Here is a 15,563-nt window from a genome sequence, read left to right as displayed (position 1 = left end):
TTCGCATCTCGGCTTCAGGAAAATGGCCGCCGCGATCTCCATCTGCGCACGCGCGGCATCCCGCGGCCATTTTCCTGACGCCCCGGGCAGCAGAGCACTCCATCTGCACACGCGCGGCCACAGGAAGATGGCCGCCCCCACCGATCACCAGGGGAATAGCGCAGATCGCGCTCTTTTTCCACACCTATGAAGTGGATTCGGGCCTTGGGCATGCGCAAACCACTACGCCACCAACGGAAAACTAAGCAAGATCTGGGGGAAGGAACAGCGATGCCACCACGCCCATTTGACCAGACCAGCCTGATTGACAGGCGAAAACGGCAACTTTGGTAACGTATTTCGGCAGCATAGGTGGGGAATCAGGGTCCACAAAATACACTATTGTATTGCACAGCTCAGGCCCCATTTAACGGTATTTTTCTCTCATACGGAAAAAACGGGGTGACAGGTTCTCTTTAAGTCCTGCAAAGTTTGTCCAAACACTTGTTGATTTTGTTCAAAGCTTCCAAACTTCTTTTGCAGACCTTCCACATCTTTCTGCAGTGATCTTATTATGGAAAACACCTGCTCTAATCTGCTCTCTGCAGTCATTGTTCCAGCAGTCTCCTTTTTTTATGGCTAGATTATCCTGTAATAATTATAGGGGATAGTTCAGGAGACTCTTTGCGTGGAACAAGACAACAGGACACAGTTTTATAAGTGGTAAAGTTTATATTATCACATGGTGATTAGTGTTGAGCATTCCGATACCACAAGTATCGGCCGATACTTGCGGTATCGGAATTCCGATACCGAGTTCTGATATTTTTGTGGTATCGGAAATCGGAATCGGAAGTTCCCAGTGTATGGTTCCCAGGGTCTGAAGGAGAGGAAACTCTCCTTCAGGCCCTGGGATCCATATTCGTGTAAAAAATAAAGAATTAAAATAAAAAATATGGATATACTCACCCGTCCGGCGGCCCCTGGACCTTACCGATTGTAACCGGCAGCCTCCGTTCCTAAGAATGAGGAGTTTAGGACCCTCGATGACGTCGCGGCTTGCGATTGGTCGCGTGCCGCTCATGTGACCGCTCACGCGACCAATCAAAAGCCGCGACGTCATCACAGGTCCTAAACTCCTCATTGAGTCCTGACAAGCCCATGTAGTATATTGCACAACCCACGTAGTATATTGCACAGCCCACGTAGTATATAACACAGCCCACGTAGTATATTGCACAGCCCACGTAGTATATAGCACAGCCCACGAAGTATATTGCACAGCCCACGTAGTATATTGCACAGCCCACGCAGTACATTGCACAGCCCACATAGTACATTGCACAGCCCACGTAGTACATTGCACAGCCCACGTATTATATTGCACAGCCCACGTATTATATTGCACAGCCCACATAGTATATTGCACAGCCCACGCAGTATATAGCAATGTGGGCATCATATCCCTGTTAAAAAAAAGAATTAAAATAAAAAAGTTATATACTCACCTTCCGTTGGCCCCGGATCCAGGCGAAGCAGTTACGCTCCTCGCGCGCTCCGGTCCCAAGAGTGCATTGCAGTCTCATGAGATGATGACGTAGCGGTCTCGCGAGACCGCTACGTCATCATCTCGCGAGACCGCAATGCATGGAGCGGTCACCGGAGCGTTGCGAGGAGCGGGAAAGGTCGGTTCTGGATCCGAGGGGCCAACAGATGGTGATTATATAACGATTTTTTAGCCCTTTTGCCACCGGACAATGCCCGTCGCTGATTGGTCGTGGCCGTTTTGCCGCGACCAATCAGCGACTTGGATTTCCATGACAGACAGTGGCCGCGACCAATGAATATCCGTGACACACAGAAAGACAGAAGGACAGACAGAAAGACAGAAGTGACCCTTAGACAATTATATAGTAGATGTGTAGACTGTGGTCCTAGTTGCCTTAAGATAATTAACAAGTCTTACCCGTGTAGTTTTAGCCTGATCTCTCACCTTCCTCATGATCAAGGATACCCCATGAGGTGAGATTTTGCATGGTGCCCCACATCGATGTCGATTGACAGTCATTTTGCATTTCTTCCATTTTCTTACTATTGCACCAACAGTTGCCTCCTTCTCACCCAGTGTCTTACTTATGGTTTTGCAGCCCATTACAGCTTTGTGCAGGTCTATGATCATGTCCCTGACAACCTTATCAAGCTCTTTGGTCTTGCCCATGTTGTAGAGGTTAGAGTCTGACTGATTAATTGAGTCTGTGGACAGGAGTCTTTTATAAATGTGACTATGTACGACAGCTGTCTTTAATGCAAGTATCGGGTTTATTAGGAGCATCTAGCTGGTCTGTAGGAGCCAGAACTCTTAATGGTTGGTGAGGGATCAAATACGCAAATACTTATTTCTCACAGCAAAATGCAACTATATTTTTATAATTGATACAATGTTATTTTATGGATGTTATTTTTGATATTCTATCTCTCAATGTTAAAATTAACCTATCCTTAATATTATAGATTTTTCATGTCTTTGTCAGAAGGAAAACTTACAAAATCAGAAAGGGATCAAATACTAATTTCTCCCACTGTAAGTAAGTACCATGGCCCTGAGCAAGCGAGGGATGGGGCCCACTCAAGGGCGCTGGCACCAGACCTCAATAGTGTGGCGGTGTCCCCGATGGCGAGTGTGCCCCACCACCTGGTTAGGACCCCACTACTTGCCCAGATGTGCCACTTACTGATGCCAGCCCTGTATATGGCGCTATAGAGTTAAGTCCTCTTTTTCTCAGAAGAGGCAATTTGCATATTTAATTTCCCAGAGGAGCATTGTACGGCAAATAAGCCTCCTTACCATGACAAGCCAGAGATGGTATGTCACTCTCCATAAGGAGAAACGATACCCCTTAGACCCCAGTCCAGAGCCTCTCACCTAGCCAAATCAGTTCTCATGCTTCGCACTGACGAGGGCCAACAGCCCGAAACACCGTGTCTGCGAATTGAGATACTGATTTGGCTTTTATCCTAAGTCATATTGCACGACTCGTTATAGGGTTGATTGTGACTTGTAGGAACGCTACTTCCAACAGGTGGCACTATAGAGTTAAGTCCTCTTTTTCTCAGAAGAGGCAATTTGCATATTTAATTTCCCAGAGGAGCATTGTACGGCAAATAAGCCTCCTTACCATGACAAGCCAGAGATGGTATGTCACTCTCCATAAGGAGAAACGATACCCCTTAGACCCCAGTCCAGAGCCTCTCACCTAGCCAAATCAGTTCTCATGCTTCGCACTGACGAGGGCCAACAGCCCGAAACACCGTGTCTGCGAATTGAGATGCTGATTTGGCTTTTATCCTAAGTCATATTGCACGACTCGTTAGAGGGTTGATTGTGACTTGTAGGATCGCTACTTCCAACAGGTGGTGCTATAGAGTTAAGTCCTCTTTTTCTCAGAAGAGGCAATTTGCATAGCCCTGTATATATGCATTGCCATACTACTGCAAGGCTTATGTTCTTGAATATGTCTTTGATTATGGCTTTAGTACTATGCTAACTGGTACATTCAGCTTTTCTATAGCATATTATACTTTGTTCTACTCGGCTCTTGTATATTTTTCTAGAAGTACTGATAAAAAATATCTAATTTGTATGTGACATTCAAAGAAATCTATGAAAGGCAATCACATGAGATAGTACATTAACACACCTTGACAAATTTTAATGACTTTAGAGCAAAGTGGATTTCTGTCAATCAAGTTGGGACTTGAAAATTCCGGTGACATGCAGTACAAATTGACCTGAGCAGCTATAGATAGGAAATCTTGCAGATTATTCACACATCTCTTTTAATAAGTCAAAGATTTGATGGTGACTTAAGGTACCGTCACACTAAACGATATCGCTAGCGATCCGTGACGTTGCAGCGTCCTCGCTAGCGATATCGTTTAGTTTGACACGCAGCAGCGATCAGGATCCTGCTGTGATGTCGCTGGTCGCTGAATAAAGTCCAGAACTTTATTTGGTCGTCCGATCGCTGTGTATCGTTGTGTTTGACACCAAAAGCAACGATACCAGCGATGTTTTACACTGGTAACCAGGGTAAACATCGGGTTACTAAGCGCAGGGCCGCGCTTAGTAACCCGATGTTTACCCTGGTTACCAGCGTAAAAGTAAAAAAAAACAAACAGTACATACTCACCTGCGCGTCTGCTTCCTGCTCTGACTGAGATCCGGCCCTAAAGTGAAAGTGAAAGCACAGCGGTGACGTCACCGCTGTGCTGTTAGGGCCGGAGCTCAGTCAGTGTCAGGAAGCAGACGCTGGGGGACGCGCAGGTGAGTATGTACTGTTTGTTTTTTTTACTTTTACGCTGGTAACCAGGGTAAACATCGGGTTACTAAGCGCGGCCCTGCACTTAGCAACCCGATGTTTACCCTGGTTACCCGGGGACCTCGGCATCGTTGGTCGCTGGAGAGCGGTCTGTGTGACAGCTCTCCAGCGATCAAACAGCGACGCTGCAGCGATCGGCATCGTTGTCGCTATCGCTGCAGCGTCGCGTAATGTGACGGTACCTTTAAGCTTTGCAGTAATCATGGCTCGAAGCAGTATTGGATAGATTTTGATTTTATGTAGTGTAGCTCCTGGCTTTCCATTCACCACCTTCTATCACCGGCCTTATCCAATTTCAGGAGATAGGAATTAGGTAGCACATTTGGCTTAAAGGTGAGATGATGTTAATTGCACACCACATTGGTGCTCTACTCATCAGGAATGCAATCAAAGAGTAAAATTAGTCTGACATTTCATTCATCTTTTCTGTATAATCAGTTTAGTCCCTGGGTAAATTCTATTTCTGATTCTTTCATTGGGGCTGACATCTTTAATTTATCTCCTATCTTTCTCAAGTCATGAAAGGTTATGTAGGATATGTCATTCTGTACTCTATTTAACCCTTTATAGATCAATTTAGAGGGAACCCCTGTGCCCCCAGAACCACCAGCAGTTGTGTCTACATAGCTAAATACTGTGCATAACAATCCCTTCATTACATTACACACAAACAGATCTTTAGAAAAGGTTTTTTAAAAGTCCATTTATAATATGTAAATGAGGCCTTTCACTAGTCGATAGGGAATTACTGTCGCGAGACTAGTCAGCCCACTTAGCATTTTATCATGCCCCTGTGGGTGTGATAACATGACTTACAAGAGTCGGCGTCATCACCAGTGTTATACACACCTTTAGAATCCGCACAGCTTCTTTCCCTCACTGCATTGATTCTCTGTAGCTGGGTGTATGCGTTCTGGCTTCAGAGAGCCACACTAAGCATGATCGGAGGTCTTCTCATAGGGTTGCACTTACATTAGATTACAAGACCATACAGTGGGAAAAATAAGTATTTGATACTCTGCCGATTTTGCAAGTTTTCCCACCTGCAAAGAATGGAGAGGTATGTAATTTTTATTGTAGGTGCACTTCAACTGTGAGAGACAAAATCTAAAAATAAATACCAGAAAATCACATTGCATGATTTTTAAATAATTAAATTGCATTTGATTCAATGAAGTAATTATTTGAACACCTACCAACAAGGAAGATTTCTTGCTCTTGCAGACCTGTTAGTTTTTCTTTAAGAAGCCCTCCTACTCTGCACTAATTACCTGTATTAATTACACCAGTTTGAACTCATTACCTGTATAAAAGATACCTGCCCACATAATCACATTCCATCTTCTCCACCATGGACAAAACCAAAGAGCTGTCTAAGAAGAATGGGGACAAAATTTCAGCCAGCACAAAGCTGGGCAGGGCTACCGGACAATAGGCAAGCAGTTTGGTGAGAAGGCAACAACTTTTGACACAATTATGAGAAAATGGAAGAAGCAGAAGTTGACTGTCAATCTTCCGCAGTCTGGGGCTCCATGCAATATCTCTCCTCGTGGGGTAGGGATGACTCTGATAAAGATCAGAAATTAGCCCAGAACTACACAGGAGAACCTGGTCAATGACCTCAAGAAAGCAGGGACCAGGGTCTCCTATATTACTGATAGTAACACACTATGCCATCATTTATTAAAATCTTACAGGGCACGCAAGGTCCCCTTGCTCACGCCTGCACATGTCCAGGCCCTTTTGAAGTTCACCAATGACCATCTGGATGATCCAGAAGAGGCATGGGAGAAGGTCATGTGGTCAGATGAGACCAAAATTGAACTTTTGGTATCAACTCCACTCACCATGTTTGGAGGAAGAAGAAGCATGAGTGCAACTCCAAGAACACTGTCTCAACTGTGAAGCATTGTAGGGAAAACATCATACTTTGGGGGGTGCTTTTCTACAAACGGGAAAAGATGACTGCTAGTTATTGAAGGGAGGATGGATTGGGTCATGTATCTTGAGATTTTGGCTAACAACCTCCTTCCCTCAGTAAGAGCATTGAAGATGGATCATGGCTGGTTCAATGACCCAAAACACACAGCCAGGGCTAATAAGTAGTGGCTCTATAAGAAGGATTTCAAGGTCCTGGAGTGGCCTAGCCATTCCACAGACCTGAATCTTTGGAGAGAGCTAAAACTCAATGTTCATCCACCCTGCTCTCCTGCTGTCTGTCTATGAAGTGCACATAGTACATCACCCAGCTTTGCACACAGACTTTCCTCTGCTCCTAGCATTCTCATGGTATGCCTTTCAGCTAACCCCAGCTTACCATGTTATTTATGACCTTGTTTACTCAGGCTTAATTGTATGCATCTGGTCCACCCTTAATTCTCTGACCAAGATGAGCAGAGACCATTCCTCTCTGCTTCACACCTGAACGCACTTAGTTTTACATATATTGCATAGCTAAAGTCTGCATGACTTTAGTCTGCAGTGTGATTCCTAGAAGTGTGTCCTAAAAGTGTGTAGATAACAGTAGAATTAAAACCTGAATTGAACCTGAAGGGAACTGAAGGTAACTGGCCAGTCACTGTAAACAATATTTCTGTTTGTTTTCACTTTCATCACTATAATCCTTCACTTTCTGCTAACTCCCCTAATCCCCACACCAAGTAAGGAACTGTTTATCTCTGCTTCAATCCTCCCCATCCATCTCACCTCCTCCTCAGAACTGTTCCTTAACATACAATCCTCTGTCTCCAAACACAGACAGCCACCTCATGCCCTCTCCTGCTCCCACCTGCTAACACTTTCTCTGCTCCTTCTCACTGCTGGTGATATCTCTCCAAATCCTGGTCCTCCTCAACACATTCCCACAATCATTTCTACCTACCATCCACGCTCTATCACAAACTTCCGTAATCTCTCTAACCTTATACCCATTCGCCCAGCCCCCGCTTCCCCAGTCCCACTAACAGGAGCTCTGTGGAACGCTCGCTCTGTCTGCAATAAGCTTTCCTACATCCATAATCTTTTTGTTACTACCAAACTTTCATTCCTCGCCATCACCGAAACCTGGCTCACCCCTTCTGACACAGCATCCCCTGCTGCACTCTCTTATGGTGGCTTCCACCTTTCTCACACACCCCGCCCCAGCAGCAAACATGGCGGAGGAGTTGGTTTTCTCCTGTCAGATAACTGCTCCTTCACCCCAATCCCACTGTCACCCTCTGTTACCCTCCCTTCCTTTGAAGTGCACTCTGTGCGCATCTACTCCCCCTCCAACCTCCAACTGGCTGTCATTTACCACCCCCCAGGGCCAGGTGGGAAAACTTGCAAAATCGGCAGTGTATCAAATACTTATTTTCCCCACACTATGTAGCGAGTCTAGAGCCTCACGTAGATGTCCATAAAACATGGTCCTTGTATGAACTGCCCATAGGTCTGTCAACCCAAACTCAAAAGCTTTATATAGGTCTATAAGGCTGTCAAGTCCCGTCAGGAGATCTGTGGCCAGTCCATGCAGTGCAGTCTGTACTCAGACTGTGTTTCACAAACATCTGGATGAGGCTTCAATGGGAGTTTTCAAATATTGTGTTTTCATCTAAATTGTTTCCTTTAGGACTGCAACAAATGGCACAACCTCAGCACATGGAGAGCCTACTGAAGCATGCACCTTCGTACCATATCTGATGTAGTGTGCTATTTATTATTTTATAAACGAGCATTGCTGAAAATGCTCATTTAATAATTGTCTTGTCGTTAAAATATTCGATCATTGGTTGATTTGCAGGCTGTTTAACCCCTTCACGACATGTGCCGCATATATGTGCCATATACATGTGCTGTATACATTGTGTTTCAATATGATCTTTTTGCACCACTTACCCGCTAAATCTAAAGATGGAATTTTAATCTGTACATACTTCCAGTCCTGCGCCCGACAGTGTTACAATCCAGTAAGTAAACTAGGATGTGACGTCATAGCTGATGGTCACAACGGGGAAGCCCGCTCTTTGATGTCTCACCAGTGTGGAAAATGATGTACACAGAATAGCAATTTTGATTTAACAAAAAAAAAAAAAATTTGTGATCCCACAAGGTAATATAGAATAATTTTAGCAAAACAGGGGAATAAAACGTAACTTTTAATCAACCAATAAAATGTACCAAGTCACGATAGACATAATATAATTAGAACCCTACCTTAAAAAGACCACAGGAGGCTGTATATTGCCTGACATGGCTAAGTCCTTCATTCAGGCTGCCATATCCCCTGATGGATGGATGCCTGGATCTCTGGATGGGATGAAACGTGTCCGGAGGTGGTTCATTTATTTTAACTGGCACAAGGAGGTGGTTATTCTTTCATAGCGGGCACCTATGACTTTTACCCATGAGATGGCCATCTGTACAGTGGCTGAATGCCCACAGATTCATATGAGTGTCTGAAGACCCTTGCCAGAGATCCTAGTGTGGACCAGAATTGGGTGATATTGTTTCAATCTATTATTGATTTATAGCACTCTGCCAGGTCCCTCCACTACCGGTCAGTGATACTGGCATAGGTAGTCAATTACAGACAATTGGTGCCTTATTATAGCCCGATAATCTGGTTGAAAGGCCTTATTAGAGTTCTAATTATATATGTTTGTTGTGTCTTGGTGCTTTTTAATGGTTGATTAAAAGTTAAGTTTTATTCCTCTGTTTTGCTAAAATCTTCCCTGGAAAATGATGTAGGAAATTTTTTTATTTTCCTTGTGAATCTTATCTCAAAGTGATTGAATTTGTGTGGTAACACGAATTTCAAGAAACTCAATTCTAACTTGATTCTCAGCAGGTCAATCCACTCTTCTCTTCTTGCTACTTCAATCAAAGTACGGATATAGTCACACTGATTTTTGTCAAAAATGAAAAACCACAAAGGATTTTTTGTTTCCTTAAGTAGTTTTGAAGGATATTTCAAATGTTAACCCCTTCCCGACCCATGACGCCTATGCGGCGTCATGGAATGATCGCATCCCTGCAGATCGGGTGAAAGGGTTAATTCCTATTTTACCCGATCTGCAGGGAGAGGGGGAGTTGTACTTCAGCCTAGGGGGGGGGTGGCTTTGCCCCCACGTGGCTACGATCGCTCTGATTAGCTGTTGAAAGTGCAACAGCCAATCAGAGCAATTTGCAATATTTCACCTATGAAAATGGTGAAATATTGCAATCCAGCCATGGCCGATGCTGCAATAGCATCTGCCATGGCTGGAAATCATGTACTGGCCCCCCCCACCGCCCCCGATCTCCTCCCCAGTCGTCCGTTATGTGGCCCGGTCCTCTCCGTCCTCCTGTTCGCTCCCCCGTCCTCCTGCCCGCTCCCCTGTGCTCCTGTCCGCTCCCCCCGTCCTCCGATCCCCCCCCTGTGCTCCGATCCACCCCCCCACCACCCCCTCATACTTACCGATCCTCCCGAAGTCGGTCCGTCTTCTCCCTGGGCGCCGCCATCTTCCAAGATGGCGGGCGCATGCTCAGTACGCCCGCCGAATCTGCAGGCTGGCAGATTCGTTACAGGTACATTTTGATCGCTGTGGTAGGTTCTACCACAGCGATCAAAATAAAAAAATAATAAATAAACCCCCCCCTTTATCACCCCCATAGGTAGGGACAATAATAAAATAAAGAAAATATTTTTTTTTCTTTTTCCACTAGGGTTAGGGTTAGAACTAGGGGTAGGGTTAGGGGTAGGGTTAGGGTTACGGGTAGGGTTAGGGTTAGGGGTAGGGTTATGGCATGTGCACACAGAGCGGATCGGCCGCGGATCCGCAGCGGATCGGCAGCGGATCCGCAGCGGATCGGCCGAGGATCCGCAGCGGATCGGCAGCGGATCGGCAGCGGATCCGCAGCGGATCGGCAGCGGATCGGCCGCGGATCGGCAGCGGATCCGCAGCGGATCGGCCGCGGATCTGCAGCGGATCGGCCGCGGATCCGCAGCGGATCGGCAGCGGATCCGCAGCGGATTGGCCGCGGATCTGCAGCGGATTGGCAGCGGATTGGCCGCGGATCCGCAGCGGATCGGCAGCGGATTGGCCGCGGATCTGCAGCGGATTGGCAGCGGATCCGCAGCGGATCGGCAGCGGATCCGCAGCGGATTGGCCGCGGATCTGCAGCGGATTGGCTGCGGATCCGCAGCGGATCAGCAGCGGATCGGCCGCGGATCTGCAGCGGATTGGCCGCGGATCCACAGCGGATTGGCAGCGGATTGGCCGCGGATCCGCAGCGGATTGGCCGCTGCGAATTCGAAGCAGTTTTCCATCAGGTTTACAGTACCATGTACACCTAAGGAAAACCAAATCTGCTGTGCCCATGGTGCGGAAAATTCCGTACAGAAACGCTGCATTGTATTTTCCGCAGCATGTCAATTCTTTGTGCGGATTCCGCAGCGTTTTACACCTGTTCCTCAATAGGAATCCGCAGGTGAAATCCGCACAAAAAAACACTGGAAATCTGCTGTAAATCCGCAGGCAAAACACAGTGCCTTTTACCTGCAGATTTTTCAAAAATCGTGCGGAAAAATCTCACACGAATCCGCAACGTGGGCACATACCCTTAGGGTTAGGGTTGGAATTAGGGCTAGGGTTGGAAATAGGGTTAAGAATAGGCTTGTGGTTAGGGTTACGGATAGGGTTAGGGGTGTGTTGGGGTTACAGTTGTGGTTAGGGTTGGGATTAGGGTTACTGTTGGGATTAGGGTTAGGATTAGGGTTGGAATTAGGGTTACGGTTGTGTTGCGGTTAGGGTTGTGGTTAGGGGTGTGTTGGGGTTAGGGTTGTGATTAGGGTTATGGCTACAGTTGGGATTAGGATTAGGGGTGTGTTGGGGTTAGTGTTGAAGTTAGAATTGAGGGGTTTCCACTGTTTAGGCACATCAGGGGTCTCCAAACGCAACATGGCGCCACCATTGATTCCAGCCAATCTTGCGTTCAAAAAGTCAAATGGTGCTCCCGCCCTTCCAAGCCCCGACGTGCGCCCAAACAGTGGTTTACCCCCACATTTGGGGTACCAGCGTACTCAGGACAAACTGGGCAACAACTGTTGGGGTCCAATTTCTCCTGTTACCCTTGCAAAAATAAAAAATTACTTGCTAAAACATAATTTTTGAGGAAAGAACAATTATTTTTTATTTTCACGGCTCTGCGTTATAAACTTCTGTGAAGCACTTGGGGGTTGAAAGTGCTCACCACACATCTAGATAAGTTCCTTCGAGGGTCTAGTTTCCAAAATGGGGTCACTTGTGGGGTGTTTCTACTGTTTAGGCACATCAGGGGCTCTGCAAATGCAATGTGACGCCCGCAGACCATTCCATCAAAGTCTGCATTTCAAATGTCACTACTTCCCTTCCGAGCCCTGACGTGTGCCCAAACAGTGGTTTACCCCCACATATGGGGTATCAGCGTACTCACAAAAAACTGGGCAACAAATATTGGGGTCCAAATTCTCCTGTTACCCTTGTGAAAATAAAAAATTGCTTGCTAAAACATCTTTTTTGAGGAAAGAAAAATGATTTTTTATTTTCACGGCTCTGCGTTGTAAACTTCTGTGAAGCACTTGGGGGTTGAACGTGCTCACCACACATCTAGATAAGTTCCTTGGGGGGTCTAGTTTCCAAAATGGGGTCACTTGTGGGGGGTTTCTACTGTTTAGGCATATCAGGGGCTCTGCAAACGTAACATGATGCCCGCAGACCATTCCATCAAAGTCTGCATTCCAAAACGTCACTACTTCCCTTCCGAGCCCCGGCATGTACCCAAACAGTGGTTTACCCCCACATATGGGGTATCAGTGTACTCAGGAGAAACTGGACAACAACTTTTGGGGTCCAATTTCTCCTGTTACTCTTGCAAAAATAAAAAATTCTGGGCTAAAAAAATATTTTTGAGGAAAGGAAACACATTTATTATTTTCACGGCTCTGCGTTATAAACTTCTGTGAAGCACTTGGGGGTTCAAAGTGCTCACCACACATCTAGATAAGTTCCCTTGGGGGTCTAGTTTCCAAAATGGAGTCACTTGTGGGGAGTTCCTACTGTTTAGGCACATCAGGGGCTCTGCAAACGCAACCTGATGCCCGCAGAGCATTCCATCAAAGTCTGCATTTCAAAACGTCACTACTTCCCTTCCGAACCCCGACGTGTGCCAAAACAGTGGTTTACCCCCACATATGGGGTATCATCGTACTCAGGAGAAACTGGAAAACAACTTTTGGGGTCCAATTTCTCCTATTACCCTTGGGAAAATAAAAAATTGTGGGCTAAAAAATCATTTTTGAGAAAAGAAAAATTATTTTTTATTTTCATGGCTCTGCGTTATAAACTTCTGTGAAGCACTTGGGGGTTCAAAGTGCTCACCACACATCTAGATTAGTTCCTTGGGAGGTCTAGTTTCCAAAATGGGGTCACTTGTGCGGGAGCTCCAATGTTTAGGCACACAGGGGCTCTCCAAACGCGACATGGTGTCCGCTAATGATTGGAGCTAATTTTCCATTCAAAAAGCCAAATGGCGTGCCTTCCCTTCCGAGCCCTGCCGTGCGCCCAAACAGTGGTTTACCCCCACATATGGGGTATCATCGTACTCAGGACAAACTGGACAACAACATTTGGGGTCCAATTTCTCCTATTACCCTTGGGAAAATAAAAAATTCTGGGCTAAAAATCATTTTTGAGGAAAGAAAAATTATTTTTTTATTTTCACGGCTCTGCGTTATAAACTTCTGTGAAGCACCTGGGGGTTATAAGTGCTCACTATGCATCTAGATAAGTTCCTTGGGGGGTCTAGTTTCCAAAATGGGGTCACTTGTAGGGGAGCTCCAATGTTTAGGCACACAGGGGCTCTCCAAACGCGACATGGTGTCCGCTAACGATTGGAGCTAATTTTCCATTCAAAAAGTCAAATGGCACGCCTCCCCTTCCGAGCCTTGCCGTGCACCCAAACAGTGGTTTACCCCCACATATGAGGTATCGGCATACTCAGGAGAAATTGCCCAACAAATTTTAGGATCCATTTTATCCTGTTGCCCATGTGAAAATGAAAGAATTGAGGCTAAAAGAAATTTTGTGTGAAAAAAAAGTACTTTTTCATTTTTGCGGATCAATTTGTGAAGCACCTGGGGGTTTAAAGTGCTCACTATGCCTCTAGATGAGTTCCTTGGGGGGTCTAGTTTCCAAAATGGGGTCACTTGTGGAGGAGCTCTAATGTTTAGGCACACAGGGGCTTTCCAAACGCGACATAGTGTCCGCTAACGATGGAGATAATTTTTCATTCAAAAAGTCAAATGGCGCTCCTTCCCTTCCGAGCCTTACCATGTGCCCAAACAGTGGTTTACCCCCACATGTCAGGTATTGTTGTACTCAGGAGAAATTGCCCAACAAAATTTAGGATCCATTTTATCCTGTTGCCCATGTGAAAATGAAAAAATTGAGGCTAAAATAATTTTTTTGTGAAAAAAAAGTACTTTTTCATTTTTACGGATCAATTTGTGAAGCACCTGGGGGTTTAAAGTGCTCACTATGCTTCTAGATAAGTTCCTTGGGGGGTCTAGTTTCCAAAATGGGGTCACTTGTGGGGGAGCTCCAATGTTTAGGCACACGGGGGCTCTCCAAACGCGACATGGTGTCCGCTAAAGATTGGAGCCAATTTTTCATTGAAAAAGTCAAATGGCGCTCCTTCCCTTCCGAGCCCTGCCGTGCGCCCAAACAGTGGTTTACCCCCACATATGAGGTATCAGCGTACTCAGGACAAATTGGACAACAACGTCCATGGTCCAGTTTCTCCTTTTACCCTTGGGAAAATAAAAAATTTTTCGATAAAATATCATTTTTGTGACTAAAAAGTTAAATGTTCATTTTTTACTTCCATGTTGCTTCTGCTGCTGTGAAACACCTGAAGGGTTAATAAACTTCTTGAATGTGGTTTTGAGCACCTTGAGGGGTGCAGTTTTTAGAATGGTGTCACTTTTGGGTATTTTCAGCCATATAGAACCCTCAAACTGACTTCAAATGTGAGGTGGTCCCTAAAAAAAATGGTTTTGTAAATTTTGTTGTAAAAATGAGAAATCACTGGTCAAATTTTAACCCTTATAACTTCCTAGCAAAAAAAAAATTTGTTTCCAAAATTGTGCTGATGTAAAGTAGACATGTGGGAAATGTTATTTATTAACTATTTTGTGTCACATAACTCTCTGGTTTAACAGAATGAAAATTCAAAATGTGAAAATTGCGAAATTTTCAAAATTTTTGCCAAATTTCCGTTTTTTTCACAAATAAACTCAGAAATTATCGACCTAAATTTACCACTAACATGAAGCCCAATATGTCACGAAAAAACAATCTCATAAAGGGACACTGGTCAGAATTGCAAAAAACGGCAAGGTCATGAAGGGGTTAAGTAGTTTTGAAGGATATTTCAAATGTTTCGGTAGAGTTTTCTTCCTTTTCATTGGACAGTGCCTAGTTTCCATCAGAAAATGTTTCAAAGAAATGACATCCACTTTCACTTCTCCCACCAAGTATTTTTAAATCGTTTAAATGACACTCAATAGACTGAGTATGTGAACACCATGTCATTTTTCTAAAGACTTAAAGGGGTCTTTGGGCCTTGGGGGTACAAGTCAGGATTCTGCGGCGCCTGTTTTGGAAGCGAGCGAGCACGTGACCACAAGTATGTGTTTTGCATATATGCAGTTATCTGTTGACCGAACGTGTGCGGCCTCTCTCAATCGGAATGTGACCCAAAGTATGCAAATCTCATAATTGCAATCACATGACCACCCGTTCCCTGGACCAGCATCGGGAAACCCTCACAGTTCATATGTGCGCTGTGAGGATTCACAAGTCTGCAGTCACTTTGCAGACTTGTACCCCAAGTCCGAAAAACCCCATTAATTAGAAGATTCTGTTCAAAGCATTTTCTTAGCTCTTTTTCTGGCATTACTATGTGTTGTCCTTGTCAAAAATTGCTGTAAAATGACAGTGCAAATTTACTCTAAGGAGTGTGACATGTTGAAAAACACAACAAACCCGATGCATCAAAAATAAAAATATTTGAAATAAAATAATAATAATAATAATAATTAAAACAAGATGATAGATTTAACGCCTGCACATGCATACATAGTACTGAAACCTACTCTACTACCGAAAATATTAATAAAGCTAAAGCTTGTAATTTCTTTTTTTT

The sequence above is a fragment of the Ranitomeya variabilis genome, chromosome 3 (assembly GCF_051348905.1).
Source record: "Ranitomeya variabilis isolate aRanVar5 chromosome 3, aRanVar5.hap1, whole genome shotgun sequence".
Lineage (NCBI taxonomy): Eukaryota > Metazoa > Chordata > Amphibia > Anura > Dendrobatidae > Ranitomeya > Ranitomeya variabilis.
Note: the sequence above shows the minus strand (reverse complement) of the source record.